At 42.4% G+C, this 18,320-nt stretch overlaps 1 protein-coding gene across 10 annotated transcripts in view; it reads left to right on the forward strand.

Annotated features, from left to right (window-relative positions):
• TANC2 (tetratricopeptide repeat, ankyrin repeat and coiled-coil containing 2) overlaps positions 1 to 18,320 on the forward strand; it is a 713,129-nt gene that overhangs the window by 419,962 nt on the left and 274,847 nt on the right. Inside the window, exon 1 of one of the 10 annotated variants that reach the window (XM_073325993.2) lies at positions 7,423 to 7,967. The exons of the other annotated variants lie outside the window; for them this stretch is intronic. The gene's annotated coding sequence lies outside the window, so the exon portion shown is untranslated. Of the gene's footprint in view, positions 1 to 7,422; positions 7,968 to 18,320 lie in introns of those variants that run through there. 10 annotated transcript variants of the gene reach the window in all.

An 18,320-nucleotide genomic window follows, 5' to 3' on the forward strand; every position in this document is an offset into this window, starting at 1 on the left:
TGGTTGAAGGAGTTGCAGCACACCACCTCAAGGTGGCACTGCGGAGACATAGTGAAGTCTGTGCTCTCACTTGCCCAGCCGCTTCAGCCCGGATTTTGGGCCCTTGAGTGTGAAGCAGCTACCCACTCCGGTCTCACACATTCTCTTCACCATTTCCTCAGTGCTGCTTCCCAGATTGGCTTACCCCTAAGCCTTCCACTCCAGCCCTTCTTCAGCACAGCCCCTTTCAGTCTCCTTCTCCAGCTGTTTCTGGGTTGGAAACTTCCCAAAGATCATGCCCAAACTTTGGTGACAGCAGAGGCCCATCGGTAGTAGCTTTTCTCTCCGCTTACTGAAAAAAGTAGCTTGCCTTTATACAACTTTGTTTCCCAGAAGGCCTTGTTCTCACTTCTGTAACACCAATGGTGCCTGAACGACAGGTTCCACAATTCCATTGATCTGATAGAAAACCAGTCACAGGCCAAACCTGGGAACTGACTCCCCATAAAAGCCAAGCTCATCCTGTGACAGTCTATTAGAATATTTCCACGTTTTAATATTTGTTTACTATATGTTTGAAGAACAAAAATGAAAAATTTTGTTTTTCAGTAGAGAACACTTCAAAATGACCCAGTGAAACAAAAAAAGTCCTCTACTAGTAGCTGAGCCTGGCTCAGGGTAGAAGCCACTGCCTGGGGCATTGTACAGTCATTTATTTCTCCTCCAGCAGTTCTGGGCTCCCAAAATGACGTGCTCTTACAGCTGTCCCTTGCTTCCCCATCAGAAAGTCATTTTTCTGTGGGCAACCAAAGAAATCTACAGGGGACATGAATTCTGCATTTGCTTTACACTTCCCTGATCAGAATTATTGCTCTCTCCCTTGTCCTCTCCTGCATGGGTAATTGCAGATATTCTTCTAGAGATGATGATTTTACTACCTGGAACCACCCTCAGAGCTCACTGTCTCTTAGAGCTCCAAATTTTCTCCATACTAGTAGGCCAGATATTCCTTCTGTGCTGCCTGAGGATCACAGGTCCTCCTCAGAGCATAGGAAAGCAGGAACATTGTGCTGACAAAATGGTGATGATCTTTCCCAGTCTGGAATATTTTGTCCTTTCTTCTCCAGGTTCTCGACCGTCAAACAAGGAACAATGGGAATTTTTGCCAGTGTGGGATTTTTGGATTATTTGCGGAGAGGTCCTTTACTAAGATGCCTGGTGAGATTGGGCGTTGGTCAGGGATACTTCTCCCTTCATACTTCACTATAATAGGAGAAGCTGCAGGAATAGCGGGTCTGTGGCTTTTCATGTAATAGATGTCATTTTTCTAGCACCTGGTCCAAGTTCAGATCTGTTTCACCTAGTTCTGGTTATTAGAGCTGTTGAGAGACAAATGAGCCCTCTGCTCAAATGGGGACAGAATTAAACAGTTTAGCCAAGGAAATCACAAACCATCAATAGGTGCTGACTGTTTACTAAAGCAAGTATCACAAAAAATTCAAACTACCTCTGTCCAGAAAGTATTTCTTCCCTTTCTTCATCATATCAGACCCAAGAAAAAACAAGGAGTTAATGGCAGCTCTGTAGCACCTGTGATATATTCCAACAATGAAGCCACTCCCTGATACAGAAAAACACCAAAATACCAGGTTTCAGAGTAACAGCCGTGTTAGTCTGTATTCGCAAAAAGAAAAGGAGGACTTGTGGCACCTTAGAGACTAACCAATTTATTAGAGCATAAGCTTTCGTGAGCTACAGCTCACTTCTTCAGATGCATATCGTGGAAACTGCAGCAGGCTTTATATATACACAGAGAATATGAAACAATACCTATTCCCACCCCACTGTCCTGCTGGTAATAGCTTATCTAAAGTGATTTCCAGCACAAATCCAGGTTTTCTCACCCTCCACCCCCCCCCACAAATTCACTCTCCTGCTGGTGATAGCCCATCCAAAGTGATAACTCTTTACACAATGTGCATGACAATTAAGCTGGGCTATTTCCTGCATAAATCCAGGTTCTCACATCCCCCCCACCCCCATACACACACAAACTCACTCTCCTGCTGGTAATAGCTCATCCAAACTGACCACTCTTCAAGTTAAAATCCAAGTTAAACCAGAACATCTGGGGGGGGGGGGTAGGAAAAAACAAGAGGAAACAGGCTACCTTGCATAATGACTTAGCCACTCCAAGTCTCTATTTAAGCCTAAATTAATAGTATCCAATTTGCAAATGAATTCCAATTCAGCAGTTTCTCGCTGGAGTCTGGATTTGAAGTTTTTTTGTTTTAAGATAGCGACCTTCATGTCTGTGATCGCGTGACCAGAGAGATTGAAGTGTTCTCCGACTGGTTTATGAATGTTATAATTCTTGACATCTGATTTGTGTCCATTTATTCTTTTCCGTAGAGACTGTCCAGTTTGACCAATGTACATGGCAGAGGGGCATTGCTGGCACATGATGGCATATATCACATTGGTGGATGTGCAGGTGAACGAGCCTCTGATAGTGTGGCTGATGTTATTAGGCCCTGTGATGGTGTCCCCTGAATAGATATGTGGGCACAGTTGGCAACGGGCTTTGTTGCAAGGATAAGTTCCTGGGTTAGTGGTTCTGTTGTGTGGTATGTGGTTGTTGGTGAGTATTTGCTTCAGGTTGCGGGGCTGTCTGTAGGCAAGGACTGGCCTGTCTCCCAAGATTTGTGAGAGTGTTGGGTCATCCTTTAGGATAGGTTGTAGATCCTTAATAATGCGTTGGAGGGGTTTTAGTTGGGGGCTGAAGGTGACGGCTAGTGGCGTTCTGTTATTTTCTTTGTTAGGCCTGTCCTGTAGTAGGTAACTTCTGGGAACTCTTCTGGCTCTATCAATCTGTTTCTTTACTTCTGCAGGTGGGTATTGTAGTTGTAAGAAAGCTTGACAGAGATCTTGTAGGTGTTTGTCTCTGTCTGAGGGGTTGGAGCAAATGCGGTTGTATCGCAGAGCTTGGCTGTAGACGATGGATCAGTCTCTACGTAAAAGAATAAATGGACACAAATCAGATGTCAAGAATTATAACATTCATAAACCAGTCGGAGAACACTTCAATCTCTCTGGTCACGCGATCACAGACATGAAGGTCGCTATCTTAAAACAAAAAAACTTCAAATCCAGACTCCAGCGAGAAACTGCTGAATTGGAATTCATTTGCAAATTGGATACTATTAATTTAGGCTTAAATAGAGACTTGGAGTGGCTAAGTCATTATGCAAGGTAGCCTGTTTCCTCTTGTTTTTTCCTACCCCCCCCCCCCCAGATGTTCTGGTTTAACTTGGATTTTAACTTGAAGAGTGGTCAGTTTGGATGAGCTATTACCAGCAGGAGAGTGAGTTTGTGTGTGTATGGGGGTGGGGGGGATGTGAGAACCTGGATTTATGCAGGAAATAGCCCAGCTTAATTGTCATGCACATTGTGTAAAGAGTTATCACTTTGGATGGGCTATCACCAGCAGGAGAGTGAATTTGTGTGGGGGGGTGGAGGGTGAGAAAACCTGGATTTGTGCTGGAAATCACTTTAGATAAGCTATTACCAGCAGGACAGTGGGGTGGGAATAGGTATTGTTTCATATTCTCTGTGTATATATAAAGCCTGCTGCAGTTTCCACGATATGCATCTGAAGAAGTGAGCTGTAGCTCACGAAAGCTTATGCTCTAATAAATTGGTTAGTCTCTAAGGTGCCACAAGTCCTCCTTTTCTTTTTACCAAAATACCAGTCTTCTGTCTCGTAAAGATTAGGAGAATGCCCAAATGACTGAAGGCTTTCATAGCCTGCACGGAATTCAAGTGGGAAATCATAAGAAGCATCATAGCAGGGGGGGAAGCAGATGGCTTTCTTGTGAGTGGCTGATGTTAAAGATGAGATGGCTCTCTCTAAACACCTTTAAAGAAAACATACCTGAACTCTTTACTGGAACCAAATTATGACCATTATTCATCTTTGCCCTGATGTCTTTTTTTGGTGCTTTGAGTCATCTTCAGAGTTCTTATAATGGTAGTTGTTGCTGTTGCCAGTGACATATTTTTGCAGGTAACCTGGCTAAGTGGATCTATGCGTGTAGTAAAGAGGCATATCTTGCTGCAGGGTTTCTGTGTCCTTTAGGGACCAGAGCTCAGTTACCCTTAGGCTTGGCAATTTCTTGGCTGAGATAGGATCACCTTCAGGGTTGTAAATCTTCCAGGTAGCCACATATTTACAGATAAGGAACTAAATTTCATTTATGGAGGAATTCAACACACAAATAATTCCATATATTCACCACTTTGAATGAAATAGCTCTATATGAATTCTCTCAAATCCTGACCAAGAATTTCCCACAATCTTAAAGCGGCTGTTGAATGGGGAGGGTTTGTGGAGTTGCCTTGTGGTTGGAGGTTGGGTTTGCAGTGGGCTTGCCTTGTGTGGGGGGTGGATGCCAGTTTTTTTGCATTTCAGAGATGGTATCCCAGCAGATAAATAATGTTCTTGTATACAGAATTTCATGAAGACCTACCCTCTTTCAAAATGGCTGATATCTCCCAATGGGAGTGAGGCCATGGGCTGCCCTTAGCTATTCCTTGCAGTATTCCTCTTCACTTCCTGGCACTATAGGCATCTTTCCTGAGGACAGTTTGACTTTAGTTCCTCTTAGGGTTGCCAGTTTTGGTTGGATGAATTCCTGGAGGTTTCATCACATGACATAATCTCTAATTAAAGATTAATCTTGAATTCCTGGAGACTCCAGGGCAATCCTAGAGGGTAGGCAACCCTAGTCTCTCTGGGCACAATAGGCCATTTTGAAAGAGGGCACCTTAACTAAGGGCTATGTGTAGCCTCAGTGTCTTTGAGAACAATAGCAGATGGTGGCCATTTTGAAAGAGGGCAGAACTCTTTATTTCTCTGATGAAGATTTTATGCACCAGCCACTACTAACAGGTAAATGTTCAGTTGTGAAAAATAACTGAAAAAATGACCATTAATCTAAACTCCGTTTAACTGTTCAGTATGTTTTGTATTATACCACTCTGGAGAAGAACAAAGTAGCCAAAGCGTACTAGTGAATCTGGCCGTCTGAGTTATAATATCCATCTTAAGTAATTTTTAAAATTTTCTCTCTTAAAATCATTAGAAATATTATACAGTAGAATTCTATGAGTTTCTTGTTTAGTGTTCATTTGTGGAATGTTTCTAATTAAAGAAAGAAAGACAAAGAATTCTCAGGTACAAACAACATTAAGATGGAGTTAACAATGAGTGTGTATCATATTTTGAGTAAAGTGCTTAAGAGATATATTATGATTATAATATTATATTATAATATAATATTATAATAATATTATATAGAGGCAAAATATCATATTGTCTCTACATAAATCCATGGTACGCCCACACCTTGAATACTGCACGCAGATGTGATGCCCCATCTCAAAAATTATATATTGGAATTGGAAAAGGTTCAGAAAAGGGCAACAAAAATGATTAGGGGTATAGAATGGCTTCCGTATGAGGAGAGATTAATAAGACTGGGACTATTCAGCTTCGAAAAGAGATGACGGGGACGGGGGGGAGGGGGATATGATAGAGGTCTATAAAATCATGAATGGTATAGAGAAAGTAAATAAGGAAGTGTTATTTACTCCTCATAATACAAGAACAAGGGGCCACCAAGTGAAATTAATAGGTAGCAGGTTTAAAACAAACACAAGAAAGTATTTTTTCACACAACGCACGGTCAACTTTTGGAACTCCTTGTCAGAGGGTGTTGTGAAGGCCAATACTATAACTGGGTTCAAAAGGGAGCTAGATAGATTCATGAAAGATAGGTCCATCAATGGCTATTAGCCAAGATGGACAGGGATGGTATCCCTAGCCTCTGTTTGCCAGAAACTGGGATTGAGTGACAGGGCCTGGATCACTTGATGATTACCTGTCTGTTCATTCTCTTTGGGGCACCTGCCATTGGCCACTGTCAGAGGACAGGATACTGGGCTTGATGGACCTTTGGTCTGACCCAGTATGGCCGTTCTTATGTTCTTATTGTTCCAAAACCAAGCATTAACTTTGCTTTGTAGTGACACCATGAAGGAGAAAACTTTAAAAAAAAATAATGATTTTAAAAATCAGTTTAATCTAAACTGGGACCATAAACACTCTTGAGTGTGTTGTTTGGAAAAAAAACCCTGATAATTCCTCGGGGGCAGGGGAGAAGGGTGTAATGAGAGGGTCTTTTGTGTGTGGAACAAGGAAGCAGAAATTCCCCTAACATGCTAGAAGAATTTTAAGCTGCTTTTTTTTTTTAATTTGGGATGTAGGCCTAAACTACTTAATAAAGACAATCAATAATGCTGATTCCTAATAGGCTAGTCTCTCATCTCAAGCCATACTTTGAGAAAATGTGAGCTCACAAATTAGTGGCCAATAAGGTACAACAGGGTTAATAATAGAAACACTTGAAGATTTTTTAATGATAGAGGCACTGTTCCACCCACTCTCCCCACCCACACACAAACAGAATAGTGCTTAAAGATGTACAGTTTTAATAATTGTTATTTTCTTTGTGGTTATGGTATTTACGTATTTGGAGACATGTACAAGTGTGAAAGAAATTTCATACATTAACAGTTTTTTAGAAATTTCCCCCTGATTGTGACAGTATGGAATGTAACCCTTTTTCTGGTGTACAGTTTATTATGTAACTATACATATGGTTGGTTTTTGCTGCAGTGTCTGTGTCTTATTGGAACCTGGATGCTTTACAGTGCTGCCAGCCTTCATTGCACAACAGTGGCTGATTTACAGGTTGTCCTGAGGACCTTTTCTGCCTGTGGAAGGAGTGGCTGTATCTCTAACCATTGCCACTGTTGCTCTGTCAGTCAGCCAGCTGATGGTGCTGCAGTTTGGTTAATCCAGTGCCTACTTTCATAAAGGCTACCTGCACGAAGCTACATAGCATCTGAGGTCTTGTTCTTTTCTGCAGTTCTTGATTGACAGGTTCCCCAGGTTATAGCCAAACATGTTGTCACTCTTTTTGCTTAACCATTCCAAGCGGAATCTTTGAAATAAGAACAAAAGCACATTCACTTACATTGTGTTTTGGTGCAGTATTCCCAATACAAATGTTTCCTCAGTTGATGTGATTGTGTATGTGACTATTTGTTATGACTGCTCAAATCTAAACAATGAAAACTGTACACAAGCCTATGAGAGAGGATGCTGCAGCTTTAAAGCATTGAAGGCTTACAGTGTTTTAGTAGAAATTGTTCCCGGAATCCATGTCACAACTCCTTATATGGTGCTGCTTTTTTCCTCTTAGTCGCCATGACAACAGCAGCACTGCACCATTCATCAGCTCCGGACCTGGGCTGCATTGCTAGCCTTTCGTGTTACTCCTGAATGTTAAGGAGAACATCAGTGAATCATTCACTCTGATATACTGCGCCATTATTTACCTGTTCCTTCAGCAATGTGCTATAACAAAAAGGCAAATTTAACTGCGCCATAGAGAGAGAGTGTGTAAAAATACTTCATTTTTCCCCAAAGGAGGCATACGGTCTACATATGCTGCGGCATTCTGGAAAGAAAAGCTGTTTAATGCTGAGAGAGACTTATGAAGAGAGAGCTTAGTGTCTGTGTAAGCTTTCCTGAAATCATCCTTGAATCTGCTCCTTTGGGGACCCAGAAGATGCAAAAGTGATGCTCATTAGGGACAGCAAGTGCCTTAGGGAGATTGCTGTTGTGCTTTTGCGACCAAGCTTTGACATCAGCTGCAGGAGATGTCACCTGTAACATCACACTGACGCTCTGAGTAGCAATGTGGAGCTAGCTCTAGGGACAGTGTGAGGTGTGGACCAGAGGAGGATTTTTACTGAAGTGCTGCTCTCATGACAACATTACCTATGAACTAACAGGCATTTCGACTTAATGGTGAAAAGAATTCATGCTACCGACTGATGGGGAGGAAAAACAAAACCTTGTGAGTATGTGCAGTGGACAATTTTGTGTCTTGCATGGACTCTGATTTAAAATTATATAAGCCTTTTTAGGCCTAATTTAAACTCTGTAGAAAAATCAATGCACAGTAAGGGTTTCTGACACTTGTAGTATACAAGGAAGCCTTTAGGAGACTGCTCTCACATGAATCAGATGTGTTTTAATTATTATTCCTTTGGCTACCTGTTACAAAACTTACATAATGTGTTCTCTTCCCTTGCAAAAAATTGCAGTATTTCTTACATAATATGTATTGCAATGGAAAAAATCCAGTGTTTTATTATGTATCTTTATTATGTAGAGGTGTTACAAGTAACCGTTTTTGGTTTTTTTTTGTTTAAATAGTACGACCATTGAAGGTCATAGCAGTTATCGTAGTCAGACTGTGATACCAAAATAGTGTTTTTGCTATGTATGCAAAACCCTTTGAAACCAGATGTTATTTATGAGTGGATTAGGGAACCTTCAACCACATATATTTGAGTAAAAAGACAATATATATGATCCTGACAAATAAAATGGGAATTTTAAGTCAGTGCCACTGGCAAAAATAGGAGCATTTACATAATATGTTTAAAAGATAAAAATACAAAGAAGTGTCATTCTGGGACATGGTATCCATGTGACATACAATTTATGAGGGGGTCTTGATTAAAATATGTAATGTCATTTTAGACATTTGTCCCACTCAACATTTTGAATTATTTTTCTTTTTTAAATTATTATTTAAATATTCCCATTTTTGCCAGTGACATTGACTTAAAATTTTAATTTTTATGTGGGAGTAGAGGTAGGATTAGAAGCCCACCCTCTCTTACGTTTCTAAACTACACAGCAATTACAAGGATTGAATTTTCTGAAAAGTATCTCAGATTGAATTTTCTAAAAATACATATTTTCCATTTAATTTTTCTGTTAGGTTGTAAGCCATGTGACAAACTTGAGACTTGAGCTATGATCTCCCTTTAAAAAAAAAATCATTTTGTCTGGGCTTTGGCATCAGCACTTTACCAGTAGCCTCTATTCCTGACTTGAACTGCTGTTGTTTGCATTCTTGGAAACAATATGAAATTAGGCTGCTGAGATGTAGCATGATCTTTCATTTACATAATTCTATTGGAATTTTTTTGTATTGTGCAATTTTTTACTGGGTGATTTCTGATGTTTCATTCATTTTTGTGTATCTCCTGATTTGATTTGCCAAATGTGTAAATCGACAGATAGACTTCGAGAGTTTTTAAAAATACAGCAGATGTAAGTGTGCGTGTATACACACACACTTTTGTTTTAGCATGCTTGCATTCTTCTCCATTTTGAAGGGGTTCATAAATTACTTGTCTAAATTTTCGGCATTCTGAAATTGGCCACACCATTTCTAAAACTAAATGTTATATATACATTTTTGGAACGAATTACTTAAGTCAACTCAGTTTTTCTTTAATTAAAGACGTACCAAACCCATAACATTTCAGATTATTTTAGAAGTGCTGTTTTATACAGCAAGCCAGTAAACCATAATGTGAATGAAGCTTTATGAATTTTAAAAAAAAAGGAAAAATGGAAATGGCAAATTAGTGATTTGAAATATTTAACAATTTTTAAAACATGTTATTCCAAAGTGCTGTTTACAATCTAAAGACTCTTCTCTCAATATGTGGGCATCATTTTTGACTCATAGCTACCCAGCATATTGACAGAATAGGGCCCCATAATAGAGATTAGTACAAAATCCCTCATGATTTCTATGGGCGTTTGCATCATAAGATTAACTGCCTGTCAGGCCCTTTACAGCCTTCACAGAATCAACTCTTTGCCAGGATTTTGCTTATATACTGTGTAGCGTTCAAAATCCCAGCAAATGCAATAACATGTCACTACCTGCAAATCCCTGGAAAAAGTTGATACCAGATTTTCTTTTCAGTTCTCTCTCTCTCTTTTTTTTAAATAGTATTAAGAGGAGGAAAAATCCCAAAGATACTAAATCTGTAATTCAGGTAACAAGTATATATTTGACTTCCTTAGTTTTCAGTGGTTTAAGACTGAAAATGTGTCTTTATTTACTCTGTTGTACCAAGGTATTGATGCATAATATGGAACAATTGTGGTAGATGAAAGATCATGTGGTAATTGTGTAGATTACCACTTGTGTTGTGAGACTATTATAATTCCGAGACACAATTGAAGTAATTTCTCAAATATAAGAAAGTTGAGGTGGGAGCCTTAACATGGAATGTTGTTGTACCAAGCCATCAGTTCTCTCCTCTGATACATTACTCCTCCTCGTTCTCCTGGAGTGACCCCTGAAAAATACTTCATTGCTCTATTCCAGTGGTTCTCAAACTTTTGTACTGGTGACCCCTTTCACATAGCAAGCCTCTGAGTGCGACCCCCCTTATAAATTAAAAACACATTTTTAATATATTTAACACCATTATAAATGCTGGAGGCAAAGCGGGGTTTGGGGTGGAGGCTGACAGCTCGCGACTCCCCATGTAATAACCTTGCGACTCCCTGTGGAGTCCCGACCCCCAGTTTGAGAACCCCTGCTCTATTCCTTAGTCAGGGGAGGAGGATTTCATAAAACAGCTATGTGTTTTTAAATGCTTGTTTCAATTCAGACTACTTCAGTTGTTTTCTTCATCTCCTCTTCCTCCATATTAGAGACTATCCCTGATTTTAGTCCTTTGCTCCTGATTTTTCTTGTCTGTCTATACCCAAATAAGAACAGGAGAACTTGTGGCACCTTCGAGACTAACGAATGTATCAGGTCTAAAAGTGGCAATTCTTCAACAAAAAACTTCAAAAATAGACTCCAACGAGAGACTGCTGAATTGGAATTAATTGCAAACTGGATACAATTAACTTAGACTTGAATAAAGACTGGGAGTGGATGGGTCATTACACAAAGTAAAACTATTTCCCCATGTTTATTCTCCTCCCCCCCCAACTGTTCCTCAGACGTTCTTGTCAACTGCTGGAAATGGCCCACCTCGATTATCATTACAAAAGGTTTTTCTACCCACCCCCCCCCACCCCCCGCTCTCCTGCTGGTAACAGGTCACCTTACCTGATCACTCTCCTTACAGTGTGTATGGTAACACCCATTGTTTCATGTTCTCTGTGTATATAAATCTCCCCACTGTATTTTCCACTGAATGCATCCGATGAAGTGAGCTGTAGCGCACGAAAGCTTATACTCAAATAAATTGGTTAGTCTCTAAGGCGCCACAAGTACTCCTTCTCTTTTTGCGGATACAGACTAGCACGGCTGCTACTCTGAAACCTATACCCAAATACTGGGAGTTATATTTTCCCCATGACATGACAATTACCATTGCAACTATGTGTTTAATTTCCACTATGATTAATATCCATTTGCCTCAAGTCACTTAGGAAACTTCGGTCACACATATTAAAACTCATGGTGTTGCCACCATTTTTTGAATATGCAATGTGCTAAATGTTCTTGTAGTGTACAGCCTTTTTTCTCTAGCTTACAGTATAACCCTGATGTGGTTTTCCACACCTTATTACATATGCTTGTGTTTCAGAGGCATATCAATGCATTTCCTTCAAGGACACACATTGTTGAGGTTCCTAGAAGTGTCTAACTATATCCTTATGTGCAGCAGGCACCCATAGAAAAAAGAGAAGGAGTACTTGTGGCACCTTGGAGACTAGCCAATTTATTTGGGCATGGACTTTCGTGGGCTACAGCTCACTTCATCGGATGCATCCGATGGGATGAGCTGTGGCTCACGAAGGCTTGTGCTCAAGTAGATTGGTTGGTCTCTAGGGTGCCACAAGTACTCCTTTTCTTTTTGCGAATATAGACTAACACGGCTGTTACTCTGAAACCTGTCATTGTAAGGAGAGTGATCACTTTAGATAAGCTATTACCAGCAGGAGAGTAGGGTGGGAGGAGGTATTTTTTCATGCTTTATGTGTATAAAAAGATCTTCTACACTTTCCACAGTATGCATCCGATGAAGTGAGCTGTAGCTCACGAAAGCTTATGCTCAAATAAATTGGTTAGTCTCTAAGGTGCCAGAAGTACTCCTTTTCTTTTTGCGAATACAAACTAACACGGCTGTTACTCTGAAACCAGGCACCCATAGGATTATAATCACTTTTTCTACAGATGTATGATGTAGGCCTTGTATGATGTAGGCCTTGGGTGGTATTGTAGGCCCAAAGACACTAAAAGGGATAATATACCTTGGTTTGTGTCTGCTTCATACAAAATGTTAACAGACATTTCCTCCCTCCCGCCACTTTCCCTTTTGGGGCTAGAGACTTAACATTTTCAGGGATGTGTTCACCCTTTTCCTGTTCAATAATATAAATTATAGTGGGAAATGGTAGCAACTTAGAATCATAAAAATGTAGGGCTGGTAGGGACCTCAAGAATCCATCAAGTCAAGCCCCCATGCTGTGGCAGGACCAAGTAAACCTAGACCATCATGACAAGTGTTTGTTCAACTTGTTTTTAAATGCTTCCAATGATGGGGACTCTATGATCTCCCTTGGAAGCCTATTCCAGAGCTTAACTAACCCTTATAGTTGAAAATTTTCCCTAATATCTAACCTAAATCTCCCTGGCTGCAGGTTAAGCCCTTATTTCTTGTCCTACCTTCAGTGGACATGGAGAACAGTTGATCACCATCCTCTTTATAACAGCCCTTAACATATTGTACTCCTGAAGAAATTGTGTGCCATTGCACACATGCAGAATTCATGTGCCCCGCAGATTTCTTTGCTTCCCCACAGAAAAATGACTTTCTGATGGGGAAGCAAAGGGAAGCTGCAAGAACGGCCACATGAACCTCCCCAGCAGTATGGGCGCGTTGTTTCGAGCACCCAGAGCAGCCGGCAGAGAGGTAAATCACTGTGAGGGACCGGGGCTGGGGCCACCTCAGCTGGTGTCGGGTCAGTCCAGTCTTTGTGCATCCATCCCCAGACTCCCCCCATGCCCAGACCCCCCACACACACCTGAACCCCCACCCTGCCAAGTGTCACCCAGAACCCCAACCCCGGGCACCCAGCTCTCCCCAACCCCACTTGGGGCTGGGGACGCCCTGCCTGGTGGCTCCTACCCTGTGCTAGGCTCAGCTGCTAGTCCAAGCTGGGCTGGGGAAGGAGCACATTTTCCCTACATGGAGCAGCTGGGGCCAGGTGAGACCCACCCCCAGAAACCTCCCCCGGCGCCGCACCCTCCCTTCCCAGCTTTCTTCCCCCATAGTTCCTCAGCCACAGGGGAAGGGGGTCACTGTACAAGGAGCTGCTCCCCTGGCTGCTCAGCCTATGTACATCCAGATCCCTCCATAGCCAGAATCCCCCCACCAAGCCTCCCACAGCCAAACCCCCACCCCGCTGAGCCCTGCACCTGACCCTCCCTGCTGAGCCCCACCCCACCTGCTTCCAGACCTCACCTCCGCTGAGCCACACCTACCCCTGCACCTGACTCCCCCCCTCCCCCAAGTCCCATCCTCCTACTTCTGGATGTCCCTGCTGACCCCCCCACCCCTGCACCGAGATCACCCCTGCTCCACAAGTCAAACGTCCACCTTGACAACCACCCCACACCCAAACCCCACTGAGTCCCAACCAGCTGCACACAGCCCCCCACCCCACCAAGCCCTACTCCCCCAGCACCCAGACCTCCCTACTAAGTCCCCCACACCCAGCCCCCCTCAGTGAGCCCGCCACCTTCACCTGGACCCCCCACAGAGTCCCATTGTCCCTGCACCCAGAACCCCCCAATGAGCCCCTATCCATCCAGATCTCCCCTGCACTTGGACCCCCCACTGAGCTGCCACACAGAACCCTCTCACCCCACACCCAGATCCCCCCACACTAAGCCCTTCCACACTTGGATCCTGCTGGGCTGAGCCTGCCTGCCCACTCCTGGTGCACCTGGCCTGGAGGGGCAGGGCGCCGGGGTGTTTCTGAGCAGGCCCGGACCTAGCACTGTGTCAGGGTCAGGTGCAGCCTCACTGCCAAGTCCCTGTCCCGGAAGTGTGATCTCCCACCTCCGTGCAGCCAGTGGCCTGTGTTCCCGACTGCCATGCTGGAGCCTCCACGTGTATTTATTGACAAAGAAAATGTGTAGAATTTTAAAATGCTTTGTGCAGAATTTTTATTTTTTTGGCACACAATTCCCTCAGGAGTAAATAATGTTGGAAGATTGTTATCAGGTCCTTCCTCGGTCTTCTTTTTTCAAGGCAAAACGTGCCCAGTTTTTTCAATCTTTTTTCACAGGTCAGGTTTTCTAATTCTTTCATCATTTTTGCTGCTATCCTCTGGACCAGTAGTTCTCGGTCTGTGGCCCGTGGGGCGCTTGTACTCCAGTCAGCACAGAGCTACAGCACAGAGAACTGTTGCGACTCTTTCCAGTTTGTCCACATCTTTCCTGAATTGTCCACATCTGTCCACATCTTTCCTGAATTGTGGTGCCCAGAACTGGACACAATACTCCTTCTGGGACCTCACTAGTGCTGAACAGAGTGGGACAATTACCTTCTGTATCTTACATACAACACTCCTATTAATACACCCCAGAATCATATTGGCCTATTTCCAGCTGCATTGCACTGATGACTCATATTCAGTTTGTGATCAACTATAACCCCCAGATCCTTTTCAGCAGTGCTGCCACCTAGACAATTATTCCCCGTTTTGTAGTTGTGCATTTGATTTTTGTATTATTTAAAGGTTGCCTAGCACTTTCCATTATAAAAGATTTTTGTGCCTTTTTCTGAGAAGCTGTAATACCTCTGTTGTTTGGAATAGGGCTTTGAAATTTGGGGGGCGAAAGTCCTAGGGTAGGGGTAGTCCATAGGTGGACCGCGGGCCAAATCCAGACTGCCAGATGCTTTTGAACTGACCCTGAAATCTTTTTATTTACTTATCATTTTTGTTGTTTTTTTAAAAAATTTTGCAGTTTGGACCTTGACTATATCTTGACTAAGAAATTGGGACTTTGCCAAAAAATAATTGACTATCCCTTTCTTAGGGCTACAGAAGTGCCTTTCCTTTGTCCCATGTAAGTCTGCTCAGGTTTAGCTGAGTGATAAACTGCTAGAACTGGTCATTTTCCTCTTGTAGTTTGTATTCTTCAGGAAAATGTTGGCAGCATGCCAAAATAACTGAATGCAAACATTCTAAAGAGTACGGTTTATACCACTACTGCCATAGCTGCAACACACACTGTATTGGCAATGTCTTGGAGCTGCCAGGGCCAGCTATAGAGTCAGAGAGTGAGGCGAGAGTCAGGCTGGGCTTCCCCCAACTACATGGCCCCAGCATTCCACTCCCCTCTCCCAGCCCCTCAGGAAAACTGCATGGGGGAAGAACACCGCACTTCCCATGTGGGGAGAATGCAGCCAAGACAGGCTTCCCACAAAACACATCCCGTGGACTCAGCACACTTCTTCTGGGATAGCGTTCTCCTGCTACTAGCTAATGTAGATGGTCCTGTAGCTCAAATGGTAGAAGTCTGTACTACTGTGCTGAATATTCAGAATTTAAAACTCGGATGAAGATGCATGATTTTGGAGGTGGGGGGAGTTAGTCTCACACAATAGAATTTGTTTTTCCTTTAAAAAAAATATCCCTTGGAAAATTAAATTTAAAAAATTTCATTAAAAGAATGTTACAGTTTCAAAGACAAGCACTCAGAAATTAGGAAATGTCAGGTTTACTGTTTCTTGTGCAACTTTTGCCCTTTGTGCTAATCTATCATGATTCAGTTTTAAATTACATGATCACATGTTGTTTTTATAGGACTACTGCCTCATTCAGTGCATAGGATGAACACACAAGGGGGTAGAATAAAGCTTATTCTGGCAACCATTATTCTGCTGTCTCCTGTCTTTTGAGTGCTTGACTTTGCAAGCTACATAACTTTCTCTGAACATCTTTTTTTTTTTTTTTTTTTTTTTTTTTGGTGTGTAATACATACAGTGGGTCAGATTTAACCCTGATATAATCTCACTAATGTGAATGGAATTATATCAAAGATATATTTGGCCCAGAATATGACTTGTTTGCATGTATGCACACACATGTTGTCATAACACTGAAATTTGCCAGTAGTCCTCACACCATAGAATCTGAGATACCACATTAAATTCATATTCTATATATGGTCTAAGAAAATAATACATTACCTCAGAGGTGGCCAACCTGTGGCTCCGGAGCCACATGTAGCTCTTCAGAAGTTAGTATGCGGCTCCTTGTCCAGGCACCTACTCCAGGGCTGGAGCTACAGGCGCCAACTTTCCCATGTGCCAGGGGGTGCTCACTGCTCAACCCCTGGCTCTGTCACAGGCACTGCCCCCACTCCACCCCTTCCCACCCCCTCCCATGAGCCTGCCGTGCTCTCGCTCCTCCCCCCCCCCCAGCCTCCTGCATGTCACAAAACAGCTGATTGGGAGGTGTGGGGAGGGAAGGGGAGGCGCTGATCAGTGGGGCTGCTGGTGGGTGGGAGGCGCGGGGAGGTGGGGGAACCGATGGGGGCTGCTGACATATCACTGTGGCTCTTTGGCAATGTCCATTGGTAAATTCTGGCTCCTTCCCAGGCTCAGGTTGGCCACCCCTGCATTATCTGGTACCAAGATGTGGTAAATGCTGAATTTTTCATGGCAATCCCTGTACACGCACATGTTTCTTTACCAGATGCTTCCTTATTTCAGCATTAACATTAATGGTTTAATAAACTGGATATTTAGTGGTGCATTATTGTGGAAATTCTGTTATTTCTTATTGTCTTAAAATATTTATATCCACATATACTGCATTTTGCATTTCTGTGAGTTAGCATAGGGTAGACATCACACAACTGGATGAAATGAGAGAGTAAAGAGCGAAACCTTTCCTGTCTCCAAGTAAAGATATTTTACTGAGTAATAAGAAGTATGTAATCCCAGCTAAATAATATTAACACCAGTATTCCCCCAACACCAGCATTGTGTCCTGTATCCAGTGTAACACAATATTTGCCACTTTACATCTTATTTCGTGAAGTAATTTGTTGTTAAAAAAAGCAGCTAATTTCAGAAAGATGAAATGTGACACAGCATAAGGAATGCCCCTTATAACAATATGCTGATGTTCTCCTTTGAGCTCCTTCATTGCTTCTGATGTGATTTGTGGACAGTGGTTCCCGTCAATCGCTGTGTGAGATTGGCAGAAGCTTGTGATGTCTGCCTGAGTGCCATTTTACATATTATATCTAGCATGTTGTGCCTTACAGAAACTGAAACATCCGATTAGATGTGGACAGCAATCTAGCTCAGCATTGTCAAATGAATGTCTTTCTAATGACTTCCTAATTTCACCAGGCATTTTGAAGTGGACAGTCAGTTTCCTAACAGTTTGTACCTGTCTCTAGCAGCTGTTGCAGGTTGCACAAAGTTCTCTGCAAAGGACCACTACTGCTTTGTTCTCTCTTTTTTATTCCATTTTTGTGCATGAGTTTGATCATCATGTAGCAGATTAGACACTTCGGGTATGTCTACACTGTATACTGTAGACCCCTCGCTGACCTGTGAATTGGGCTTGTAGGGCTCGGGTTATGGGGCTGTTTCATTGCAGCATAGACTCTCGGGCTTGGGCTGAAGCCCAGGCTCTCCGACCCTGCAAGGTGGGAGAGTCTGAGAGCTTGAGCTTCAGTGTGAGCCCAGAAGTCTACACTGCAATAAAACAGCCCCACAATTCTGAGTCAGCTGGCATGGGCCAGCTGTGGGTTTTTAATTACAGTGTAGAAATGCCCTTTGTTGTGGTGGTCTGTTGTCTCACCACCACTAACATACATCTATTTTTCTTTGTGTTGTACTTGATAAACTAGAAACACACCATTAAAGTATTACATCATTTAAAAGATTGATCATTACTATGGTAGAATTATTGTTACTATGAAATGCAGCATCTTCCAAATAGGGGATGTACACATGGAAAAAAATTGCCTTTTATTAATTTAATTGGGAGCATTGTCCTCTGAGCTTACAGTAACTGACCAGACACATCTAAATATAATAAATGATATACAGTACAAGATCACTGCATATTTTACTTCTGCCATGCTCCCTGTGGAACATCTTGTGGACATATATATTGTAAAAAAAAACCAAGCTGAAAACTTACTTTGCTGCTCTGTGTATATGTTGAACCCATTTCCCTAACCCCTGTTTGTCTGAAGTTGTGAACTCCTGGTGGCAGGGACTGTGCCTTTTTAGCTGTCTGGTAAGTACCCCACATTGTGGGAGCTATCATAAATAAAGTATAAAGGTTTTATAGGTGTGAGTCTGGGATAGTTCTTGTGGCAAAACATTTT

Source organism: Lepidochelys kempii, chromosome 27 (assembly GCF_965140285.1).
Source record: "Lepidochelys kempii isolate rLepKem1 chromosome 27, rLepKem1.hap1, whole genome shotgun sequence".
NCBI lineage: Eukaryota > Metazoa > Chordata > Testudines > Cheloniidae > Lepidochelys > Lepidochelys kempii.